This window comes from Petaurus breviceps, unplaced genomic scaffold, assembly GCF_028583685.1.
Source record: "Petaurus breviceps papuanus isolate PSGF00001 unplaced genomic scaffold, PetGlider_PUasm1.0 567, whole genome shotgun sequence".
Taxonomy (NCBI): Eukaryota; Metazoa; Chordata; class Mammalia; order Diprotodontia; family Petauridae; genus Petaurus; species Petaurus breviceps.
Genome location: NW_027186383.1, coordinates 2859733 through 2865332, shown reverse-complemented (window position 1 = coordinate 2865332; position 5600 = coordinate 2859733). Strand labels below are relative to the sequence as shown.

Here is a 5600-nt window from a genome sequence, read left to right as displayed (position 1 = left end):
TTTCCTACCTTCCTTCCTTCCTTCCTTCCTTCCTTTCTTCCTTCCTTCCTTCCTTCCTTCCTTCCTTCCTTCCTTCCTTCCTTCCTTCCTTCCTCCTTCAATCCTTTTCAAATCTTCTTGCACAAAATGACTAATATAGAAATATTTTTTCACGTTGTGCGTGTATATCAGATTGCTCACCATCTCAAGGAGTGGGGAAAGGAGGGAGGGAGGGATAGATGTGGAAAAGTGGAAAGAGCCCTGGATTTGGAAGGCTGGGACCTGGGTGTAAGTTTTGCCTCTGGCACGTACCTCTGTGATTTTGGAAAAGTCATTTTACTTTCTGAATCCCAGGTTTCTCATCTTTGAAATGATGCCTTTGGATGAGGGGGCTTCCAAAGTCCTTTCCAACCATAATCTATAATCTTATTCCTCTAAGGATGAAACTTGTGATTCTTTTTCAGGAACTCTCTTTCATCTCCCTTCTTATCGAAGGGAGTCCAAGTCCAAGAAGGAGTTCCTTCTAAGATGTAAGCAGATGTCAGAGACTTTCAATGTCTATTGTCCCGCATAAGAGCAACGGAGGAAGAGACTTTCTTCTGCTTATAAATCAAAGGAAAAGAAAGAATCCTACCTCCTTGGGAAGAAAAGCAACATAGAAGCCTTGGCTTGAGCTGTGTCTGAGAAGGGTCAGCAAAAGCCTTTGACATTTCAATGAGCACTGGGGGAAATGTGTCAAGGTTCTGTCTAACTACAGCTTTCCTCTTGGGTTTTGAATTTTTATTTCGAATCTCTATTTCTATACAGTTTCAAGAAAATGAAATATCCTTAGAAATCCCAAAGAAACACCAGTTGTGTTTCTTCCAGAGACAGAAGGAAAAGTGTGTTACAGATTTAGTGGCATGAAAGGTTCTGGGGGTCACCCAGTCCTACAACCTCATCTTACATATAAGGAAACTGAGGCCTGAAGAGTTTAAATGACTCATCCAGAATCGCACAGATAGTAAGTGGCAGAGCCGGTATTGGGTCTGAGAGCTGTGATAGCAAAGGGCCGCAGTCAACTCCAGCTCTCCCACTTCTGCAAGCTGCTTTACTTATCTTAAAGCATCGAGACTAATGAGCCCCAACCAACTATAAACATCCCAGTAACAACCAATCAACAGACATTTATTCAAACCTACTATGTGCTAGGCATAAGGAAGAAGCAAGGAGGGAGGAAGGGAAGGGGGGAGGGGTCCCTTTCATTAAGGTGCTTACATTCAACCAGTACATAAGAAATATATAAATATTTTGTATAAAGAAAATAAGTAGAATATAATTGATGGGGGTGTGAAGGCACTAGCAGGTGGGAAGATTGATCAAGAAAAGTCTCTAGTAGAAAATGGTGCTTGAACTGAATGTTAGAGTGATTGAGGAGGGTCTAAGAGGTACTGATGAGGGGAGAGGCAAGATGGACAAGTTTTGAAGACCTACCAGTTCAGTGTCTATTCCAAACTTATTCCAAAAGTTACCCGAAGAAATTTTGGGAAATAGATAATGTTTAGAGTTCCCTCTATTCAGGGTGCTACAGAGATTAAAAAAAAAAAAAACTAAATGTGAGCCAGCAACAGAACAAGTTTTACATTACTTACAATCATCATCATCATCATTATTTCTACCATCATCTACACACTCATATCAACTGAGGGGAGAGTTACAACATGGTCATGAGAAGCCAGAGATGTCCAACAAGTAACCTGTGGGCTACAAAGATTGTGTCCTGAACTAGATTAAAATGTAATTAGGAAATATTTAATAAAATAGATATAAATAGGGCAGCCATGTAGCACAGAGAGTAAGAGCACCAGCCCCAGAGTCGGGATGACCTGGGGATCGAATCCGGGCTCAGACATTTAGCACCCACCCAGAAACACCTGGCCATATAACCTTGAACAAGTTACTTAACCCTGATTGCTTATAAAAAAAAGATATAAATACAAAAGAACATAGATAATGCTAAAATGTGCTATTCTAAGTCAATATGGGACTCTTATGTTTGACTTAGTCACCCTATTTCTGTTTGAATTAGAGACTATGAACTTAAGCTAATTCATCCATGGCAAGAATACCCTGGAGGATAGTACCCCCCCCCCGAAATATTCCAAAACATATTGCTAAAGACATTGGCCATCAAAGAATGGGCTCAACCCTGAGAGGCTGGAAAGGCTTCAAGGATGGATTCAGTGATGATCACACCATTGGATAGAAGTCTCACTAGCAGGCTGGCTTCTGGGGGAGGCTGTGTGACTTTTGGTTTCTGCATTTCTCAGATAACACTTACCAAGTGAATTTTAGGCAGGTTGTGATCTACTTTATTGAATGGGGGTTGCACAGAAAAGAATGGAAAATGTTTTATTTATTTATTTTTAATACTTTATTAACTTCTGATTTACATCATTCGTTTCCACCAGATTTTGAGTTACAAATTTTCTCCCCATTTTTCCCCTACCCACTGCCCCCAAATAGCAGTTCTGCAGGATATCTCCTCCTCCAATCTGCTCTCTCCCATATTTTCTCCCATACCCCTTTCGACTTTTCCAGTGGATCTCTATGCCTCAGTGCCTGTATATCTTATTTCCCAATTACATGTAAGATGGTATTAATAATAGTATACATATATATAAACATATATATATATATATATACACGAACACATACAAACATATATATATATATATATATATATTTGACTTTAAAACTTTCAATTCCAGATTCATTCCCTTCCTTCCTTGTCACCCACCCTTACAGGGAAGATACGCAGTTCAGTACAGGTTGTACATGTGTGGCTAATGCAAAACAATAACATAGTAGATATATTGTAAAAGACTGATTATATTTCACTACCTCCTATCCCACCTCCCACTTGTTCTATTCTCTACTTTGATCCCATCTATTTTCAAAAGTGAGTGTTTCCAACTTCCTCCCACTCCAGCCTACCCTCCCTTCTATCATGCGCCCTCTCATCCCCTTCCTCCCCCCCATTCTCTTGTAGGGTGAGATACCCTATTTAGTGTATATTTCACTCCCTCCTCAAGCCAAATTCAATGGGAATAAGGTTGACCCATTCCCTTTTGCCTTCCTATTATTCCCCTCCATTGTAACCATTTTCCCTTGCCTCTTCTGTATGAGATAGTTTACCCCAATATGTCTCTCTCCCCATCTCCTCTCATTATATTCCTCTCACCTCTTAATTTCACTTTTTAAGTATCATTCCTTTCTGTTAAATTGGTCCTGTGCCCTCTATCTATGTATACCTGTAAACATATATACACACATTCACATATGTATTCATATGCCCATATACTCTCATATATATATATATATATATATATATATATATATATATATATTTCTAATCCCTTCAACTACTGAGAAAAGTTTTATAAATTACAATTATTGTTTTTCCATGTAGGAATTTTAATAGTTCAACTTTGATAAATGCCTTATGATTCCTTTTCCCTGTTTACCTTCTCATGCTTCTCTTGCTTCTTGTATCTGAATGTCAAATTTTCTATTCAACTCTGATTTTTTCAGCAAGAATGCTTGAAAGTGTGTCTACTCAGCACAGCAGCAGCCTTTCTCTCTCCACAGTGGTCAGCTACGACCTCCCCCGACTCCCCAGCAACCATGTCGAAGGGACCCACAGTGGGCATTGATCTTGGCACCATTTACTCCTGTGTGGGAGTCTTCCAACATGGAAAAGTGGAGATCATTGCTAATGACCAAGGGAACAGGACCACCCCAAGATATGTGGCCTTCACTGACACAGAACGTTTAATCGGTGATGCTGCAAAGAATCAAGTTGCAATGAACCCCACCAACACAGTTTTTGATGCCAAACGTCTGATTGGTTGCAGATTTGATGATGCAGTTGTACAATCAGACATGAAGCATTGGCCTTTTACAGTGGTGAATGATGCAGGCAGGCCTAAGGTCCAAGTGGAGTACAAAGGGGAGACCAAAAGTTTCTATCCAGAGGAAGTATCTTCTATGGTCTTGACCAAGATGAAAGGAATTGCTGAAGCTTACCTTGGGAAGACCGTCACAAATGTTGTGGTCACAGTACCAGCCTATTTCAATGATTCCCAACATCAGGCCACCAAAGATGCTGGAACCATAGCTGGTCTCAATGTGCTCGAATCATCAACGAGCCAACTGCTGCTGCTATTGCTTATGGCTTGGACAAAAAGGTTGGTGCCGAGAGAAATGTGTTGATCTTTGATCTTGGAGGTGGTACCTTTGATGTCTCCATTCTTACCATTGAAGATGGCATCTTTGAGGTCAAGTCCACAGCTGGGGACACCCACTTGGGTGGGGAGGACTTTGACAACCGAATGGTCAACCATTTCATTGCTGAGTTCAAGCGAAAGCACAAGAAGGACACCAGTGAGAACAAGAGGGCTGTTTGCTGTCTGCGCACTGCTTGTGAACGTACAAAGCATACCCTCTCTTCCAGTACCCAGGCCAGTATTGGGATTGATTCCCTCTATGAAGGTATTGACTTCTATACATCAATCACAAAAGCCCGTTTCGAAGAGCTGAATGCTGATCTCTTCTGTGGCACCCTGGACCCTGTGGATAAGGCCTTAAGAGATGCCAAGCTAGATAAGTCTCAGATTCATGACATCGTCCTGGTGGGTGGTTCCACTCGAATCCCCAAAATCCAGAAGCTTCTGCAAGACTTCTTCAGTGGCAAGGAGCTCAATAAGAGTATCAATCCTGATGAGGCTGTTGCTTATGGTGCAGCTGTCCAGGCTGCCATTTTTTCTGGAGATAAATCTGAGAATGTGCAGGACTTGCTGTTGTTGGATGTCACTCCTCTTTCCCTTGGAATTGAAACTGCTGGTGGAGTTATGACCATTCTGATCAAACGCAATACCACCATCCCCACCAAGCAAACAAAGACCTTTACCACCTATTCAGACAACTAGCCTGGTGTGTTTATTCAGGTTTATGAAGGTGAGAGAGTGATGACAAAGGATAACAATCTGCTTGGCAAATTTGAGCTCACAGGAATTCCTCCAGCACCCAGGGGTGTTCCTCAGATTGAAGTAACATTTGACATTGATGCAAATGGCATCCTCATTTTTTCTGCTGTGGATAAGAGCACAGGCAAGGAGAACAAGATCACTATCACCAATGATAAAGGACGTCTGAAGAAAGAAGACATTGAGCGTATGGTCCAGGAGGCTGAGAAATATAAGGCTGAGGATGAAAAGCAGAGAGACAAGGTGTCTTCCAAGGATCCTCTTGAATCTTATGCTTTCAACATGAAAGCAACTGTAGAGGATGAAAAACTGCAAGGCAAAATTGGTGATGAAGACAAACAGAAGATCCTTGACAAATGTAATGAAATAATCACCTGGCTGGATAAGAACCAGACTGCTGAGAAGGAAGAATTTAAGCATCAGCAGAAAGAATTGGAGAAGGTCTGCCACCCCATTCTTACTAAGCTGTACCAGAGTGCAGAAGGCATGCCAGGAGGCATGCCTGGTGGGTTCCCAGGGGGTGGAGCAGCCCCATCTGGAGGTGCTTCTTCTGGACCCACTATTGAAGAGGTCGACTAAACACATCAGAGCATT

General features: G+C 41.6%; 1 long non-coding RNA gene and 1 pseudogene across 1 annotated transcript in view; one reads left to right on the top strand and one right to left on the bottom strand.

Moving 5' to 3' along the window:
• The window catches only part of LOC138173218 (uncharacterized), a 410193-nt gene that overhangs the window by 319690 nt on the left and 84903 nt on the right, over window positions 1–5600 (bottom strand). The window lies entirely within an intron of this gene.
• On the top strand, window positions 3578–5585 carry LOC138173137 (heat shock cognate 71 kDa protein pseudogene; annotated as a pseudogene).